At 38.2% G+C, this 20,553-nt stretch overlaps 1 protein-coding gene across 18 annotated transcripts in view; it reads left to right on the forward strand.

Moving 5' to 3' along the window:
- The window catches only part of DLG2 (discs large MAGUK scaffold protein 2), a 989,662-nt gene that overhangs the window by 334,510 nt on the left and 634,599 nt on the right, over positions 1-20,553 (forward strand). The window lies entirely within an intron of this gene.

The raw sequence follows: 20,553 nt of genomic DNA on the forward strand, positions 1-20,553 counted from the left end.
TGAACTATGCTGAGGGACTGCCTAGGCCAATTCATTGACATGGGGTGAAACATTACTAGAAATGGTCATGATGTAACAGTAAAGTCTTCTGTTACCCAGCAGAATTTGGCAGTACTGTTGGATTTGCTTATGTAGATGTATCCAACACAATTTGGAGTAAATTAAAAATTTAAAGAGCTCAATTTAAGGTTAATTGTATTATCAATAACTGTCATATGTAGTATTCTCTGTCTGTAAGTAGGAATGCAGGTCTGTTAATATAGGTGTAAAAATATTTAGCATACATCTATGGAATCAAGCTGGGATCATTTTCTTGAATAATCATCAGGTGCAGAAGCTGTCCAGTGGGAAGATTTCTTTCAAGGACATACCTCTTTTCTCATTCCTTCCAGCAAGGTTTTACAATTTTTTTTTTTTTTTTTTTTCAGATTTTGCCTCTGCTGTACAAAGAGGAATATGATATAGTAGAGATGGTAGGGATAATGTCAGTATTCCCACAAAATAATGAATGATCCTCTATCTCTGGTAGAAACAAACCTGTCTCCAGCTGTCTCTCAGTATTTGTAGAAATTTATTAATTTGCTTCACCCTTTTTCTAGGAGTAATGTTACCTCATCAACATGTAAGGAAGAAATCCCTAACATTATTTTTTTTTCCTTTGGGTAAATGAAAATCCCAGACAAATAGTCACATGTCATTTCTAGAGGCACAGAGTAGCTCAGAAGGTGGAATTGTCCTGTACTTCAGTACTTACAGTCCTGTATCTTATCTAAATAAATTTTTAAAACCTCTTGATTCCTGTTTGGGGATAATATCTTATAAAAGTGACTAGTGGAATTGAGTATCAGCTCAATTATCTCTCATTAAAAGCATGATAATGGAAAAAATGTATTGCCAGGAACACTGCAGATGGACAAACAAGAAGGGAAAGGAAATACTCAGGACTCACAAAGATCTAAGAGATAGAGCTCCTCTTGCAATAAATCTTTAGCCAAACTTCTACCATACTAAAGAAAGTTCAGTTTAAAAGGTTTGTTTTGTTTGGAAAGACTACTCCAAATCTGTGCTAATGTATTTACCAGTGTGTGAGTTGGTTTGCTGTGGCATGTAAATGGAATGGGTTCTTTTTCCATGTTGTTCAGGTTACCAGCATGTAGGGGCAGTTTCTGGCTCTGGAGCATATGGACAAATTTCCTTGATATAAGAAAAAAATCAGGTTAAGACTGTTTACAGGTATTGTCCATTTGGCCTAACAAAAAGCAGTCAAGTCAGTAGGTGTCTAGATTATAGTTTACAGACTAAAAATTTGTAATGCTGCATTATGCTGTTTTTACGTTCACACTTCCAACTTGAGAGATACATTTTCTCATTTTCATTCTTTCTGTGAATACATGTATATTACTGAAAAAACAGCTTTCAGTGATCAATACTGAAACAAGATAAGCTTTTGGGTTTTTTACTGTATCTTCTGAGTATAGTGCCACAAAAGTTCAGCAAAAAAATAGCAGCTGCTATTTACTTCAGAAAAAACATAAGATTAATCCATAGTTAATCTTTAAAAAAAACCCAGAGCACACTTTACACGTATCTGTGCATTTATGTTTCTCCCACTGGGCCAATTAGGATTTGCATCTGCCAAGCCCTGATCCCATCCTACAGAAAGAGAAAGATCTTTGTCTACAGAAAGAGAAAGGTCTTCACCTATTTCTGACTCTAGTGGAAGCTGAGGGCACAAGAACCCACTATCAGCATCTGGCTATTAGAGATTAATGGCTCTATGCAAACAGCTAAACAATATACAGCACAGAAGGCATTTTTGGAACACTGCAAAAATAGAGTCCCTTTTTAAGACTCTCATTACTGTCATATAAAACAGATGGGAAAGATTTGAAACTTTTAAATTTTAGTAAAAAAAATGTCTTGTGCCAAATGCAACTTCTCAGAAAGTTTGTAATAAATTGACAGGAACTAGATTAAAAAAAAAATAATGGCAAGCATTGCAAAAGAGAAGCCTGGAAATGGAATGAGAACAAGAATAATGATCTAAGAAACAGCACACTTTGAAAGTGTCAGAAAAATGGAAAAAAATGTTTTACTGCTGCTTTCATAGAAAATCAAAAGGAAAGATTATAACTTAAATGCAAATGCAAAATCAGGATTGGAAAAGGGAAGACAAACATTTGCTATTTTTACAGTTTTTCCACTAAAAACTGGAGTCACTGAGGTCTTACATGAAAAATTCCTGACATTATATATTGACTTTTTACACTATTGTGGTCCAGGAAGTGGAAAGATATTGAAAAGGTCATCCCTACATAAATTGTGTCATAGGGAAATGTGATTCTATGGTATTAAGCTTTCACTCTCCATTCATTGTCTGTGCACAGGGATAGTGATAAAACAGGAACTAATTTTCAAATGTGTGTGCCCAGTAATGTGTGATAATGTGACAAAGTCCTTTAACATAAATACTTTAGGTATAAATATTTTGTCAGTCATGTAATCAGATAAACTAATGTTAATTACCTAGGTTCAGATAGTCTGGTTTAAAATGTGGGTCTTTATTTCCCATTTTAATTAATGGCAGTTCTAGTTCTCAATTGAAAAAATTTCCCTTCTTGACAGATCTTTTAAAAATGACAAGTCTATTTCTGTATTTAAGTACCAGTGCCTGGTACAGTGTCTGCTTATGCATCTTTCATTCTTCCAAGGACAGGTAATTTGGGCTTCAAAACTAATTTGTAATTAAAGCTTCAGAGAACTTTTACCTTTTCAAGAAAACTGATAATGCAGAAAAATTCACCCAAACTGTGTGAAAGGTTGAATCCAATTTTTCAGCCTGAGTGGCAGAGGAAAAAAAAGCGTTTGAACATTTCAAAGCCATTATAGCAAGGCAGCTGCTATAGATGGTGGAAGATGCCAACCTGCTTCCCTGGAACTGCTGCCCCTCTGGGGCCACACTTACTCTTTGCTTTGACCTTTAAAGCTGACACCAACGGAAGCAAATGACAGCAGATGATACCAGAGTCAGCAGCAGTCAAGCCTGTTTGTCAAACATTCTTCTTTCCACAGCTCTTAATGCAGATTTAACAGGTTTGCCAGAGCAGATGGAAAGAGGAGTGGAAGAGGAATAGATGGGAGAGCAGGGTAAGGGTCATTCCTCTCTGAGAAGAAGGGTTTGCGAGGGAGGAATGTAATGGTTATAAGTAGTACATTACTCAAGGAAGGTGAAGGCATAGCTTAAAAACATTCATCTTCTTAGTAAGTCTGTCTTGATTTTTTTTTCTGTCTACTCTTACTTATTACACATTTGGAATGTTTGGATGAGCTCCTAAACTGCCTATACAAAATTTAATGAGCAAAAATATTTCTAAAACAATAAAATTACTAAGGCATATGAATGGAAGTGATATTGTACATTTTGGAAAAGCTTGTTGGAAAAATCTTGAGAAAGAAATTAAATCTGCAAAAGCAAAGTTCTCTCTATGAAATCACATTTCCAAATACACAAATAGCTATTGTTCAGGAAAACTCTTCTGCAAGAACCAGGGTGAGTGTTGAGGTTTCAACATGTGTGTTAGAAATGAGGGAAATTCAGAGAGAATACTTCATGAATTTCCAAGTTATAAGCTGCATGACTTTTTTATTCCAGATCTTGACAGATAGCCAAGTTGTTTTATAATTCTTTCCGAGTTATTGATGGTTTTGGCATTGTAATTTATAGCAATCAGTGTTAGTAAGGACTTTATAAGGTCTAAATTAGTCATGTTAAGAATTAACAAATTTCACTTAGCTTGTAGGCTGTATTGAGGCATTGCTGTATATCAGGAAGGCTTCAGCAATCCTTACAGTCATCTTTCAAGATTTTCCATCCCAGCAGTGAGATCTGTGCTCCCTTTGGCTCCCTTTGTCTCGTGTTTCAGCAGTGCTCTGGTTAAAGTTCCATTTAACATGATAACACGGATGAGTGTGAGCTGCTACTGCCATCATATTAAATAAAGTTGGTGAGTTCACATTGTCACTTAGAAGGCCAATTTGCCCTGTGGGCTTTCCTTCAAAGGTGAAATCCAGCTCAGTCTGTAGCTCCATTAGAACATTGGCAAGGATTTAGCGTGTAACTAAAAAGAGAGCAAGTGGGAATGAGAGGTTGAGTGCCTTTTTATATGGGCACATAGTGACAGGACAAGGGGGATTACCTAAAAATCCCTTCCAACTCAAACCATTCCATGATTCTATGAAAATAGATCCCTCTTTATGCAGTTATTTAATGTCAAAGTGTAGGATAGAGTGGAATGTTAACAATTTCCTTCCCTACGAAAGTATTCATTCTGTCAAAGCTGGTAAGAAGTGAATGCACAAGGAGTAGGGTGTCCTTGGGCTGGGAGTACCTGCTGAGCTGAGTGGCATTTTCAGCTGTGACACAGCAAGTGTCACCACAGCAAGTTCTGTGGAAACTGTGAGGGACAATGAGCCCCCAGTATTTAGCATCTTTCTGATACTGAGGAATTGACTTCTGAATTTGACTTGGAAACCTCGCGTTCCTCATTTTTTTTCAGAATTCCAGATTTGAAGCATGACCATGGAATTTTTGCTTGCCATTTACCCTTTTCATCAAGTATTGTCAATATTTCAGTGAAGGAGCTGAGTCACTGGAGTATTGGCACTGACTTCCCTGGAAGTGCAATTTGCGGTGGGGATTTATAGACATCAAATTATCAATTTTTGCTATTCTTATGTCAAAAGAAAATTAAGTAAAATAAACATCCACTTCCAAGCCACTCCCTTCTGCTTTTGTTATTCTGGTGTCAGAGGTGTGATTGCCTTCTTTTGCTTATTTAGATTTTATTTATTCAGATGTTTCTAGTAACTTCTGTCTGCAAGATTGCTTTTGTAACTTCTTTTGTCCCTTTTCTCTATTTTAATTTAGATGTTAACCTTTCTGGTTCTTAAGTATCATTTTCCTGATGGCAATCTGTTTCTTTTCTCTCCCTTCTTTTCTTGGGGTATGCTGGCTTCTCCCATTATCTATTCCATTATCTATTGCCTGTCTTTACATCAATGAATAGACTGTGAAATGCTGTCAGTGACATCTCCTGCTGCAGCAGTGAGCAGATGAGGGAGTCTCTGTGCTTCTGACACCTTGATTACCAGGGAACAACAACAGCAGCCCACACCTGCACACCAGGCACTGCCTCACTGTGGGTCCAGTGCAGCAAGTTCTCAACCACTAACAGAATAGGAACTGATGGTATTGCTTTTTGCACAATCACCAACATTGTCTGGCAAAATATATTGTATTCTCTACCATGGCTAGCAGCTTTAGATTAGTTTTTTTTTCCTTCTTGATTTTCCTATATTTTGAGATGACTTGGCAATCAGATAGCAATTCCCCGGAAGTTAGAATAGGCTGCAGAATTTGGCATTAGTGTTTTGTGGAAATTAGAAGCCATTGTTACATGCCTGTGTATAAATTCTAGCTGCACTATTTCTGTCTATACTACAGGAAATGATGGCCCCCACAGCTTTAAAATGTGTTCAGTTTTCTTCCCAGGAACTCAAGTTACTGTCTTGTGAGGAGCAGCAAGTATTATGAGGTGGACTGAGATTCCTGGGGGAGTTTAGCCTGGAGAAAAGGAGGCTCAGGAGACCTTCTCACTCTCCAAAGTTCCCTGAAAGGAGGGTATAGCCAGGTGGGGATCAGTCACTTCTCCCAGATAACAAGTGGCAGGACAGGAGGAAATGGCCTCAATGTACACCAGGGGAGGTTTAGATTGGATATTAGGAAAAAATTCTCCCCTGAAAGAGTGATCAGGCATTGGAACAGGCTCCCTGGAGAGGTAGTAAAATCACTATGCCTGAAAGTCTTCAAAAGGTATATGAATGTGGCACTTGGGATGTGGTTAAATGGTGATCATGGTGGTGCTGGGTTAGTGTATGGATTTGACGATCATAGAGGTATTTTCCAACCTTCATGATTCCATCATTCAACAAGGGATTGTTACTTGCCTTTGTGACTCAGAAATGGTTAATTACTGAGCCCAGTTTCCTTGGTAGCAATAATAATGATCTGGCCATATTTATGCAAGCAGAATGTAATATAGATGAATAATTATTTTTATTGCATTGTTTGTTAAAGATTAAAATAACTCCCGGCACATCTGGGAAAAGTGTTGCGTGTCCTCAAAGTCATACCTCAGAAAACATGGTAAAAAACATTTGCTTTCTGAAAACAAAGCAAGTCAATGATCCAGTCCAAACTGACTGAATGGGAATGGAAAGCAGTAAACCAGAAGTGGTACAGACAGTATAGAATAAAAGACAAGAAATAGGCAGAAGATATAAAACTATTAAAGAAAGCTAAAGGCAGCTACGCAATATCTATGGCTGCAATGAGAGGAAAAATGTGATTAGATGGAAGTGCTTTTTACATCCTGGAATCTGCAGCTACAAGGAAATATGCTAGTTCGGGTACACGGATGTGAGTCTCAGAGAAGGATTCAAATGATGCTCTAGGCAGTTTTTACTAAATGCTTTTCTGAGTGCAATACTGTAACTAGCCAATGTGATGTCACCCTAGGGTAAATAAAAAATAAAATGGAAAGAAATAGAAATGTGGTCCAAAATTTTATAGCACTAATAAGATACTTACTAGAATTTTATCTAAGTTGCTATTTTAAGACAGATGTGCAAGCAGTAGGGAGCATGAAAAAGAAGATGAAAAATTAATCCTTCCCAAAAAGGCTAAAAGATCTCTTAATGTATTTAATTTGCTGAATGGGTAGATTTGATTACAGGATCTGTGTTCCTACTTTAAGAGAAAATACAAAGATTTTCTTCCAATTCACTGGAAAAGGTTTAAAATAACTCAGTGAGATGAAAGCAGAAATCAGATAAGTTAGCACCACTTCACAGTGAGAGTAAATATTAGAGAACCTTACCAATTCTTAAAATGAAATTAGATAATCTTCTTTAAGGATCTGCTTTAAATATGACTTCTGGGAGACAGCCTGAGCCCTGCTTTTGCAGGGGTCTGACTACCTCATTCCTTCTGACCTTGCTGTCAATGAAAAACATGAAAATGAAAATATCCCATTTACTCTTTTCATGGGCTGTAGCCAGAACAGAGTAAGATCAGCATTGCTTTCAACAGGCTTCTAATACTTCCTGGTCAATATGAAGGTAATAGTTCTTATGGATCTCTTCATGACTTGCCATCAGTAGCTATAACTAAGTGCTCATATATATACATATGTACATATAAAATATATATGGATATATGCAATACTGAAGGTGTCTCTGCCCATGGCAGGGGATTTGGAACTAGATGATCTTTAGGGTCCTTTCCAACCCAAACCATTTTATGATTCTATGATTATGTGATTCTATTAATGGGATCAAGTATCTTTTTGGTTTTTTTGCACATTGCAAAATTTAGTGGTACCCCATGGAAACATGAAGTATTAGATTCAAAACTAAGAATCTATGTTCCTGACAGAGTGTGTAATTATATTGCACAAATGTATAATTATACACGTTATGCACTCCTGGAGGATAAATCTATCAATGGATATTAAACAAAATGGTGTGAGTATTGTATCAATTTCAAGAAAATATTAATTTGTGAGAACTGGGACAGTGGTTCAAAACCAAGGATTAATATGTATTTTATTTTTTTCTATTTTTTCCCCCAAAATCCTTGCTAAATATTCATTTGAACCAGAAGACTAGATGAGGTGTTTCTGTGATCCAGGTCAGTAGCCATTCTGCCCTTAAACCTCATATTTTAAGAGAATCTAGTTGATCATAAGGTTCAGGAAGGACTATTTTCCATCATAACACAAGGTGAATATGTATGCTCAAATTTTTTTTTCCCCACCTTCCTTTAAAACACGAATATTGAATGTAGCTGGAGACACCATGTCAGATTGAGTAGGCCAGTGCTTTGAGGGGGTATTGAGAATCCTCTGCTTTAAATTCTTGGCTGGTACATCTTAGCTAGCTAGTGAGGATTAAATATATCATGGGACTTGGGGACAGGGCTGAATTTTCCACAAGTCAGATTAAAAGGAATCTTGGGATTTTTTTCAGACTTTATTATAGCTTGGACTATGGATCATTTCTTACTTAATCAATTCCTTGCTACTGTTGAAGCCCAAGGTAACACCTTTTTCTTTTCTATCCCCTACCTATGGTACTTAATAATTTTGTTTTTCATGGGATGAAATTATGTAGTTTAGCTCAAATTACTGGGCTCAGTACAAGTAAATGGAAGAAAATTAATGTCTTGTGCTACAGAGCTAAATCTCAGCTCTCTAGCCATTCCTTCTGGTATTAAACATAAAACTTTGCCTTAGCAAATTAATTTGGTCTGAAAAGTCAAAAGTGGAAGGGATTTCAGAAGGGTTGTGGAGAGTTTTCCTGTGAACTTTAAAACTGAGTGTTAATTTTTGTTTTGTTTTGTTTCTATTTTGTGACTAACTCAGTTTGAAATCAAAAGTTTTCTTTAATGTTTTCTGTAAATTTTTCTTTCAAATTTTTCATTTAGTTAAATGTACTGGAACCTTTAATTTTGGAATATATAATTCAATATTACCAAAAATGTCTTTTGAATGTGTAGTTCATTTTAGGGATAATTTGAGGCCAACCCTGCTATTAATAATTGAAGGAGAATTACCCATCTACTCCTCGGACAGTTAGTGTCAATTTGGCTACTGTGCAGTGGGACCAGGATGAGTTTTCTCATTGCTGTCTTTCTTTGCCATGACAATATATATTTATGATTATTTAGGTTATTACCATAATATTACCTGTGCTGACTCTGCCTACCCAATAAAGAAAACCTTGCCAGAAGAAATCCTTTGTTCCCAGGCGTGGTGAAACATAGTGCCTGACTCCCCTAGAGGAGGTATCTTATGGAACTTTTGTGTCTTCCCTGGGGACCTAGAACACTTTTAAAAACCTGTTTATCAGTACAAAATACCAGTGCTCACAGTGTTGCAGTCTGGTTTCTTTTACAAGTGAGCCACAACATCAGCAGAAAATGGGGTCTGTGTGAGATTTGCTCAGCACCTGGGATGAGCTGGAGGACATATCCTTCTGCCACAATGCTGGTTTAAGATTCCCCCAGCTGGAATTCCAGTTTCAGTTCAAGGAGAACAACTGGGGTTTCTTCCCTTTCTTTCCAAAAAGTGCTGTGAAATATTTAGAACCTTGTAATATCCCAACCTGGGATCAGCAAATGAGCAGAGGAATTGAGCTATAGGGAAGCAGCCAGTGTTGGTTGTTTCCCTGCTGGAAAGAAGGAAGAGACAAGTAGCTGGGAAAGAAGCAGCATTCAAACATAGCTCAGGTCATGTTCTGAGGTTTTGTTTTTTTTTTTTTTTTTTTCCACATAAGAAGCTAAATATAACATGGAAAACTCAGTGATAGGAAGAATTTCTTGGCCCTCATAAGGAACAGGAGCCATCTCATAGTTTGTGGATATTGTCTTGATCCTGTGTCACAGTGGACCACAGTAAAATCCACCTTTGTTCCCACTCTCCATCAAGGAGGCAAGCACAGTTTGAGAAGTCACCCCATTCTGTATCCATTGCTTGGTTGTGAATTTGTATTAAAGCATTACCTCCAAAATGAAGGGTAACATGTTTTGGAAGGAGAAGGCTGGAGTTCAAGCACTTTTGTATTTTTTTATTAGAAAATTACAATGGCTTTGCCTAACATTTAGCAAAACCAGTTCATTTCAATCAATTTTAAATTTGATTGAAGCAAGATATACACAGCACAATTGTAGTATAATAAATAAAAATCACAGTATCTGTTTTTGACAGATATTATTTAAGGTAAAGATGCATTTTTTTGGTGTTGCTAAGATGTTAAGTTCAATCACCAGTGTGCACACGTAAGAGATATTCAATAGGTAGAGTGAAAGTTAATTAAATGTAAGCATATTGTAACAGCTTGATTTGTCTTAATAAGGACACATGGCCTTAGTGTATCTGACAAAGGAACTCACAACTTTCTCAAGGGATTGGGAAACCAATATGGGGTGTACAAGAATGCATGGCCTCCTATGGCAGTTGTATAAGAAAAAAACTTAGAGTAAATGTTTAGTGGATGAGCTACTTATTCTGTGTCACTTTGGAAATGTTTGTTTGGACCAGTAAATCACATAAGATGAATTGTTTAAACCACCTCCATGGCTCCCTAATCTTGAGCATAGTGAAAGCCCTGGTTTTGCCCATGGTCTGTGTGTATGCGTGTATCTGTTTCTGGCAGGACCTTCATGTAGTCTTGCCATCTCTTCCACTCCAGTGTTATCTTCCCTCCTGGTATAATTATTTGAACTGGCTGGCTTTTTTTTTTTTTCAGTGGAAAGAATTAGATATTGCACAAAGTCACAATTACTCTTCTGCTGTTTGAGCTCAGCAGTAGAAAAATCTGAGGAGAGAAACAAATATAAAATTTCCCATTCCTGCAGAGCATAGGCACTTACTTTTACAAGTGAGCTGCAGCATCAGCTGCCCTGCTGGTTCTGGGCTTCACCCCAGCAGTCCTGAGCCCCAGAAGCAGACAGCAAAGTCTGCAAGTACTCTTTGTTTCACATCTATGCTACTGGAGCATGCTCCAGAACCCAGAAGATACTGTGTTCCCTTCTTAAAAAGACACACAATTGGAGAAAGGGACTTAAAGCCTCAACAGTATGTCAAAGTGAATATTTGTGAGTGTATAGAATGGCTCATAACCATCAACCTGTGTTAGTGGTTACTTTGGCATGTCACCCAGTCTGAGACCAAAGATGAAACCACGCTGAGATATTAGATGGAAGCATTTTGTCCCTGTAAGCTCATGCACCTCACATCTTGCTAAGGTAACTTGGCTACCTGAAGGAATTAGTCAGAGAAGTCCAGGTTCTGTCCACAGCTGGATGGAGATATGAAATAAGTAGGTGGGCTTAGTGCAGCATCTAGTGGACAAGTGTCCACATCACAAAAAACCTTGTGTTTCTGGCTAATTATTGAAGGAAAAATCAGCAAAGGACCAAGGAACCATAGAGTCGAGAAATATCCAATTTAGCTGTAAGAAGCATTGCTCTTCCTAATGAGGCACACTGGCTAATGAAAGGAACTCATCCTAATATCATCCATTTTATAAATGTGAAATACACAGATAGGGAACCTGAGGCAATGTAGATTGACTTAAGTCTAAATGAATTAAATCACTGGTCAGAAACATGATTTTAATCAAAAGTGTGAAATCTTTAGTTAAACTGTATTTTTTTTTAATTTATTTGCATTTTATATCCTAAGGAATCTTTCAGAATTACTGGTCCATCGACTTTATGTGATTCTGTGCAGACAGACACAGTTTGTAAAGGAAATTTGATTTTCCTTTTTTCCTAGAGGGAAGGATGCACTGATACTCACACATCCATTGAATAAATTTGATCATTTATAAGATATTTTCTCTGCCTTAATTTTTTTGGTTTTAAAACTAGATTTGAATTTAACTGGTGGCTAATTCATTAGGAAGATGGTGAATTGAAAATCTGATGTGTAGGTATGTAAAAGAATAAAAAGGTAATCCATGGGGACTTTCAAAACCACTGAGCAACCAAGCACTTCCCTTTCAATACTAAAAGTGTAGCTGAACTAAAGCAGAAGCGGGAGCTAGTCTTGGTAGATAGTTTTCAGTCTCATGATTTTAGATACTTTAAAAAGTGAGTCACTTGTTCTTTAAATTTTAGTTACTGTAGCTCTGCTATTCTCCTATCTTCTATTTGTAAGTTGTAAAAGGAGAACAGCATGTTGGATAATCAATTTCTGATTCATTTTCTGAGATTTCAGTGGATTAATTCACATGATGAAAATATTCCTGTTGAATCTGATAATAAACAGAAACTCAAAGAAATGAAGGGAAATGCTTATTTACACTACAAAAGCAGAAAGTACTGGCCTTTGGAAAACATGTAAATATTTGCATACAATCTTTTGTTAAAAATACAATACAGAGTAATTTGACATATTTATGAAGATCAAGCTGTTGTAAAAATAGCAGCATTTTCTCAGTTTCAGCTGTGCCATTATGGGAGAAGGTAGCACTCCTTAACTTGTTCAAATCTGGGAATTAATAACTGTTGCAATACATTTTCTTCTATCTTTAATTGGTTGTAATAATTTTAGTAAGACCAGGCTTAGTGTAAACTAGTTTGTCTGAATTTTAAATGTAATAATTCATTACATTTTAAATCTTAACAGATCTAATTTCAAAAAATTGTAGGGTTTACATTTTTAGTTTGAAAAAGTTTAGTAGCCTGCTGAGCACTGGGCTGCAATGGATCAGTGCCTCCTTTTCCCCGTATCTTGTCACTGGTTGCAAAGGCTCCAAGCACACATCAAACATCATCACCAACTTCCCTCAGGCTTGGGCAAACGCTCTGGCTGCAAGAGAATTTTATGGTGGAGATTCTGTAGAGGTTGAGTCCTGTTTTGTTTCTCTCCTCCTTTCATCTGTAAGCACCAGTGAGTGGTGTTCACTGGTTTATTTGGCACCTCTGGGGAATAGGCTAGGCATGCGTGCTCAGCTCATGTTGCCCCTCTTGTTTCCTAACAGCATGCTTTTGATTCTGTGACACTTGTACCATTTCTCTTTTTTCATTTGTGCTCATGTTGGTTTTATCCTTTCATCCTTTCTCTCCCAGGGAGTTCTTTATGGTGCAGTAACAGTAGGACAGTTTGTTTACAGAAAGAGCCTGTGACCATGGTTGCTTTCCATGATCTTCCTGATCTCTACAAATCTCATCCTGAATTACATTCTCTTCATAATCTAGCTTCTTCTAGGTCATCCAAGATGTTGTTAAAATGCAGTGGTGTCCATACATCTGCATTTTATTACCTCAGACAAGGCCATGGTTGCCACTATTATAAACCTATAATAAAATGAATAGTCATGTAAATGAGAAGTACCCATGGACATAACTTATTTCTACTAGAATAAGACTTCTGACATGCCTCCTCTTATATACAGGTTTCTGGACAGCTAGATAAGTAACAAACTAATTGAATGATCAGACTTGGAGGGCACTGGTTAGTGGGTCACTCTCTACCTTGAGACTGATGGCAAGCGTATCACAAAAATCTACTCTAGGCTCTTTGCTCTTTATCAGTTGGTCTCTAGCAGTGTCTGGGAATGAGGAGCATGTGCTCATCAGGTCAGCAAACAACACAATGCAGGGAGAAGTTGACATGCTTAAAGGCAGGGCTGCCATCCACAGACCTGGACGGTATGGAGAATAAGGCCAACACAAACTTCATTAAATTCAACATGTATAAACTTGAGCAGAGCCAGGCTATCCAGGAAAGTGATTACTTTCCTTTTCTCAAAGCTTGTTAAATTCCCATGCATCTTCCAGTACAAAGCAGATGTTTGTTAAATACAAGCAAGTTTAGGAGATGCCCACCAAGATGGTCAGAGATGGACCACTTTCCCTTTGAGGGGGAACAAAGACCAAGCCTCATTGAGCCTTTAAAGGAATGGCTTCAAGGGCAAATAATCACCGACCTGAATGGCACATGGTGGCAGGATAAGAGGTAATTGTCCTAGACTGAAATGAGAGCTGTCCAGAGTGGACATAAGGGGACATGGTTCGTTCTGCAGCAGCCCAACAGTGGGCCAGGTTTCCCAGAGAGGCAGTGCAGTCTCCATCCTTGGACTCTTTCTGGACTAAACTGAAAAAAGCCCTGAGCAACCTCATCTGCCTTTAACAGTTGATCCTGTTTTGAGGGGAAGTTTAGACCAAGGGCTGCCTGGGTTCCCATCCAACATGAATTATCCTGAGATTCTGTGATCTACATTTTTCTTCATTAAATAATGCATGGCATAGAACATTCCTTGCTCCAACTAAAAACATCCTAGTCTTCTGTCTTCCTTTCTTTACAAAAAAAGAAACATTAGAACTGTCAGATGAGAAATGTGTCTGTGCTGAAAAATGGCAATATATTGCTCTGTGCAAGATAGCTGTAAGAAACCTCTATAGAAATATCTAGTATCAGAAATGGTCAGTTCATAACTATGTTCCTCTGTCTCAAGATATTTTTCAGGTTTTTCATTAGAACAGAGTAGTGTAAGTTAAAATCAACCCTCCTTTGGATGTTCATAATATAACCCTCCTTATAGGATGTTTGTAACCCACCTAATTGCAAAGAAATGCTTTAAAATATGATCCATGTGCATCCTGAAATCTCAAATAAGAAGGACTAATTATGGGTAGAGTTTCCACTTCTGCTTAAACTCCTCTCTAGGGTCAAGTTTCAACTTGTTGATACCACTGCATCGAAACCTGCCCAAGAGCAGTTGGTGGGAGACTCCAGATGGGAGTTTCTGGCTGTGATACTCATAACGGATCAGCAGCCACAGTAGTAGATATAATTCTCCCACAGCTCCTGAATCCTGTTCAGCTTCTCCTCTTTATGTTCCTGTGCCAAGATCTGACACAAGCTTCATGATACTCTGTCAGAGATGGGATGTACCAGCAGAGAGGGAAGAGAAGACTGCCCGGGACATGGAGGGATAGGTACAGGTGGCAGGAAGAAACAGCTGACAGAGCCTCAGGATGTCAACCTACACTCACGTGACTTCACCATCGCCTTCAGTTACAGAAGTCCTGTAAATAGTCCTCTTAATTTAAAGATAGCTCAGGTTTACAGATGTAAAGACCTCCCAGATGGTTGTTATCCAAATATAGGACTTGAAGTGATGAGGAATCCTAGGGACAATCAGTTCATCCTAGAAAAGTAATTTTTACCAGTAACCAGAAATCTGATCTGGATGTTAGAGGGAGGTTCATCTGTGGTTTCCATTCTGCCTTGGTGGTGAGGCAGTTTCCCACCTTCTGACTCTTGTCACCTCTCCAGCATAAGCTTGGCTCAGCCTGGAAACTCCAATTTATAGAATAGCACCCTTTAAAGTTAGACAGCACTTAATTTCAATCTGCCATTGACATGTGGAATATTAACATAAATATCTCCCATTAAAATCAAGTGTAGCTGTATTTGTCCCTGGTACATCAATGGAGGATTTGACTGTGCAAACATCCTTAAACACTGAGGAGCTGTATAAATGCCTCTTCTTTTAATATTTATTCTCATGTGCTAAATTGTTTAAATATGTTGTTGCACATAAAGATGCAGTGAGGGAAGTAGAACTGAAGCCATACATTGGTGTTATCACTAGCAATAGTCTTTAAAAAAATACAAAAGCATCTATTTGTGAGGTACACAGGCAAGCACAAATTGTATACTAATAGTTCAGCAATTTCTTTATTACTTCTCTGCCACAATTATAAAATAACTTGTTTATAGGACTGATGCCAGAAACAAGCACAATTTCAGGTAAACAGCTGTCTAAGTACTTTCCCAGGAAATTTATGTAACTTTAGCTCCTTCCAATGGCTGAAAATGCAATAGTCTAAAACAGACACCACTATTGCATATCCTTAGGAAAAAAGGTATAATTATTGGTTATGGCTGGCAGTTTATCTTATTCAGAAAAGTGGTTTCCTATTAAAGTAATAGAATTCCAGCAATTCACAATTTCTGTTAATCATCCAGAGTAAAACAAGAATTTATATTCACAGCTGAATTAATTGGTTTCTTTAAACACTGTAATTTTTAATAATACCTGAAGATGAGTTACTTATATTTTAATTAATATATAGATAAATATATATTTTTCATCTCTCCTGAACAATTTTAAGTGGTCTGACTTTGATTACTAAGCCTTTTGGGGTGGTATTTACATTTCACACAGTATAGTACAAATTTAATTTGCAGTAATCACTAAATAACAGACAGAAAATTGTGACTGAGAGTCTGGATATACACTGACCTTTGAGAAATATAAGAAAATTCCTATGTTAGGAAGTGGCAGTAATAATCTAAGGGAGGTATTTATGAGAGGACAAAGATTTTTAAAATGAGAATACTGAAACAGAGGTAATAATAACAAAAGTTAAAGACCACAGTTCTGCATATTTCTCTACCTATTTGAACTCATGCTCAAGTGATGTCACATGTCTGTTGAGCATGTGATTGACTGTGTCTGCACTTCTTCCCTGTGAAAAATGTGAGCCAATTTAATTTCATTTCCAGTGAAAGAGGAGTTTGCCGTAGATTAACAGTAAACATATGGGAGCAATTTATTTGAGGCAAAATCAATTGCTAAATTAAGGTGATTTGTCAATCAACCTGACCCTTGCGTGTTTTCACGCTGAAAGCAGTCACAAACGGGGTACTCTGGCAAACTACCTTTGCCAAAGAGGGTGCTTGGTGTTTGAATGTCCTAGAACAAGACAAGAGCAATGTCAGAGAATCAGATAATCACAGAATCATAGAATAGGATAGATTGGAAGTAACCTCTAAATGCCATCTAGTCCAACCCCTCTGCAATGTTCAGGGACATCTCTGACTAGACCCAGTTGTTCAGAGCCCTCTTAATCTTGATCCTGAATGTTTCCAGGGATGGGGCATCTACCATCTCTCTGAACAAACTGTGCTAGTTTTACCACACTCCTTGTAAAAATCTTCTTTACATCTAACCTAAACTAGTTTAAAGCCATTACCCTTAGTCCTATGTCGTTTTGAGCAAAGGATTAGTGATGAACACCATTATCATTATCTCTAATCCTGGAGATTCTGGTTGCCACCTCTCAGCGGCCTCCTAGGACTTGATTGCAATTCCTTCTTGTGTTTGAGGACCCATTGTGATAAAAATCCAGTGTCAGTCACTCCATGTATATCTTTAGCTTCCAAGCTAATTCAAAGGGCCTTGTTCTCTGGCCATACATGTTGCATATGTAAATTAGCTCTCTGGCTGGCTTTTGGAGCGAAACAAACATTCTGGGTCATATCCCATGACCCAAAAATTGCTAGAGAAGAAAGTGCGCTGTCTGGAAATTACACAGTTGCCCAGCACAATCCCAGGATGTTTAGTATCCTCGGACACCCACAGAAGAAGCAGGGATTTCTAGCATCATGGAAACCTGTGGAAGACCAGACAGGTACAGAAGCTGAGTTGGGTAGTGCTGCTGACCTCTTGGCCCTGGTGCAGTGGAAGCTGTGGGAGAAATAATCTCAAGGCAAGAAGAGAAGTGAAGACACCATGTCTGGTAACTCTAACTGCTCTGACCAGAGAGAATGTAACAAGGACTTGATAACCGAAAAGATTGCCTTACTACGGGAGCACAGGGGCAAAGGGGTCCCGGTGGAAAATTTTGCACGGAACTTAGAGAACTATAAATATGAGTGAGTTGTGTAATAAACTGGCTTTTCTAGTATACCATGATCCATGTCTTTCAATCCCTGCAGAAGCCCAAGATCAAGTGCTGTGGATGTGGCCTGCGTGAGTTGCAGGGGAAGAGTCCTGAAGAGGTTTCATTATGAAGTATGGTGAATTTCCTGGCCTGAGCTAGATGCAGTCAGACATAAATTTTTTGTAAGCATCTAGAGCATGTCTAGAAATCATAAACTTAACCACAAATATTTTCATTGTCCAGACACTGAGACTGACCTTGATTTAATTACTTAAGAATTTATCTGGATTCTTTAATTTCTTCCTAGAACCAGTGTCTAGGCCAATACCTGGTAGCAAAACATGGCGACCATCATATCCATAATTCAGAATTATCTTAAGAACCTTCTGGATAACCACAAGTCCATCAGTTCTTTTGGTGATTTTTTTTTCTTTGATTGTAGAGTGTTTTATTTCCATCATTCCTTAAACGACTTTCATAGTCACCTATTCCATAACAATACATTAAATACAGGAAAAGAGGACATAAATTTTTCTCATTATTCCCATAAAGGAATAATTTACTCAACTGAAAAAAAATGTAGTTGACCCTTTAAGTAATGCTTTTCTTGAGAATCAACCCTAATCTCCACTGTGAAGCGATAAATGGGTGCTAAAAGCTAAGTAGATTATCCTAGGAAAGTCTCCTTGAAAGTCATTTAACAGCTAATCATATGTTAAGGTTAAGCAATTCCAGTTTCTCTTGGCGGAGAAGTAGGCATCTTGCCTGATTTTCCTATTCTGAAACAATTTTAGGAGTATATCCAAATTGAAGGATTCTGCAACTGTCCCCTCAGAAATGACCCATCTCTGACAGTTTTCCTGATTTTGATTTTATCTCAATTTGATTTGGCCAGTATCTGCCCCAAGGACAACAGAGGCCTCATATATTTGGGAGACATAGGGTACATTGTTTTCTTTTCGCTTGGCTCACATAAAAGCCTGACTATGGCACCTACACTGCCCCAAAATAATTTTACAACATGGTTGAGGGGGAAAGAATATGGAGCTCTGGGACACATGTGGGCTTATGTTCAATCTCCAGTTCATCTTAATTTCTTCAGTCCCTTTAAGCTCTGTACTAAAGATCATCCTAACAACTCTTACTGCATTTCACTGTGAAGACAATATAGGATAATTGTCCTGAAAATTTTAAGCAGCTCCATGAGGAATGTCTACAGTCAGAGGAAGTGATTTGGGCAGTTGTAGAGGCGTGGCTGACACAACCTGTTTTCCATTTTAACTCACTTTTCCACACTCTGTAATAGTCATGCCTCAGGGGAATCATATTTCATAACGAGAAGCTGAACACTATAAAAGAGTGTGATTGCATCATGATCTGTCTTGAAACCTATATTTTTAATTTTCGTGAATGAAAGCGCTTTCCTTCCAGAGTGGAAAGGAGCACATGAATGTAGGCAAGGATGATGACTCACAGCTGTTAAATCTCTCACATGCATAACATTCATGAGCATGAAGGCCTGACTGCAGTCAGCATGTGGCTTCAGTTCTTGTACGTGTGTAGAAGCCAGCTGGGGCACTGATAGTGCTTTTTCTGAGGCAGGCCAGTGATGAGCACAGGCTGTAAAACCTGCTCAAGCAGCAGTGCAAAGTTTTGGGTGGCCAGCCAGCTTACAGTTCCTATGTTTATACTGCTTTCTGTGCTCTCTCTTAAGCCAGCTTATCTCCCAAGATGGTACCATTTTATTTTATTTTCACTGTAATCCTGACTGTGACTGATACAGCTATATTTTCTAAGGTTTTGTTAAAAGATATAGTTGAGAAGTACTTTGGTCCAAACAATACACAAGTAAGAATGAAAAGAGATCATGACTTTGCAGAGCAGGTAAGTAGGGCAGGTAAACAACAGGGGAAAGGGAATGGGAGAATACTACCTCATTCCTTTTACAGCAAATGATGAAATTCTTCACCCATTTTCCAGATGAAGGAAGGAAATTGGTAGTTTTCACATTATAGGAAGCTTTTAAAATGACATATTTAATCATTAAAGTGACCTTAGCAATCTGAAAAGTAAGAGTGGCATCCTCTGTCTTTGCTGAGGTAGAGGAAGGAGCCGGAAGAGCCTGTCAGAGTTAGTGAGGCTCAAACAAGCCATTCCAGACAGTGGGTTATTGTGTAAAGCCACATTAAACCACATGGACTTTCCTGTCACACCATGAGCTGGTCAAGGCAGCGATGCTTGCTTATGTATTTGTTTATTTATTCAATTTACAAGACACTTTGGTCAGCAAACTCCCTTAGGACACGTATAATAAAAACAGTACATCAATTAAATAGCGATGCTTGCAGCATTGACAGAGTGCCTAACGAAGGACTTTGAATTCCTTCAGGCCTGTCCCTTTGGGGAATACTCAGCTTGTAGCTCTCACACATCTGGAAGGTTTGGAGGAAAAAACAGGCTGCCTAAATACATGGATGTACCTTGAAGCACAATTTGAAGGACGAAAGGAGCTTCAGCTGCTGTCTTATAGCTGTAAGGGAAGAGAATTCTCTTCCAGTTTGAAGTTTGGAGCCCTACATGAGAGAAACCTGAGATTTTTAAAGCTATTTATGTACTACAATCACAAGTAGGCCCTAGTGGATGTTTTTACTTGCCCTGTTTTTTAATTTCAAACTTGTTCAACCTGCAAGGAAAAAATCCCATGAGATACCAGTATGCATCTATCTAACTCAAAATCTGGGCCTTGGCTGAGTACTGCTACAGCATCAACAACCTGGCAGAGGGGCAGCCTCTGAGGTATCTTTTACAGCTCTTTGGTCAAGCACACTAAGAGCTAAAATTGTGTTGTTTATTAAGGGTCTACTCTAGAACAAAAATATGCCCTGAAGAAAATAAAGAGCAAACCAAACAAACCTCTTGTACCACTCAGTTATTATCAGCTCCCAGCAAGTGGAGTGTCTCATGTGTCCCTGCTTCCTACCTGCATTTCTCTTTCTCCATTTTATAGAGCTAGAGTGGCCAGTGGCCACAGAAGGATAAACTCAGAACAACTGCTCTGTTTTCCTAATGGCGGTTTTTGTAGGGTGGTGATGGATCCTGACAGGGTGCCCCATCTTGTCCTTCAGGTCATGCAGACTAAGTGGTCCTGGACAAGGAAAGCTTTATTTTCCTTTTCAGACCCTGACTCTCTGCCAGCAGGTCCACTGGAATCCGTGGGGAAGCTGCAGCCTGTCTACATGCATGAAAAG

The sequence above is a fragment of the Lonchura striata genome, chromosome 2 (assembly GCF_046129695.1).
Source record: "Lonchura striata isolate bLonStr1 chromosome 2, bLonStr1.mat, whole genome shotgun sequence".
NCBI lineage: Eukaryota > Metazoa > Chordata > Aves > Passeriformes > Estrildidae > Lonchura > Lonchura striata.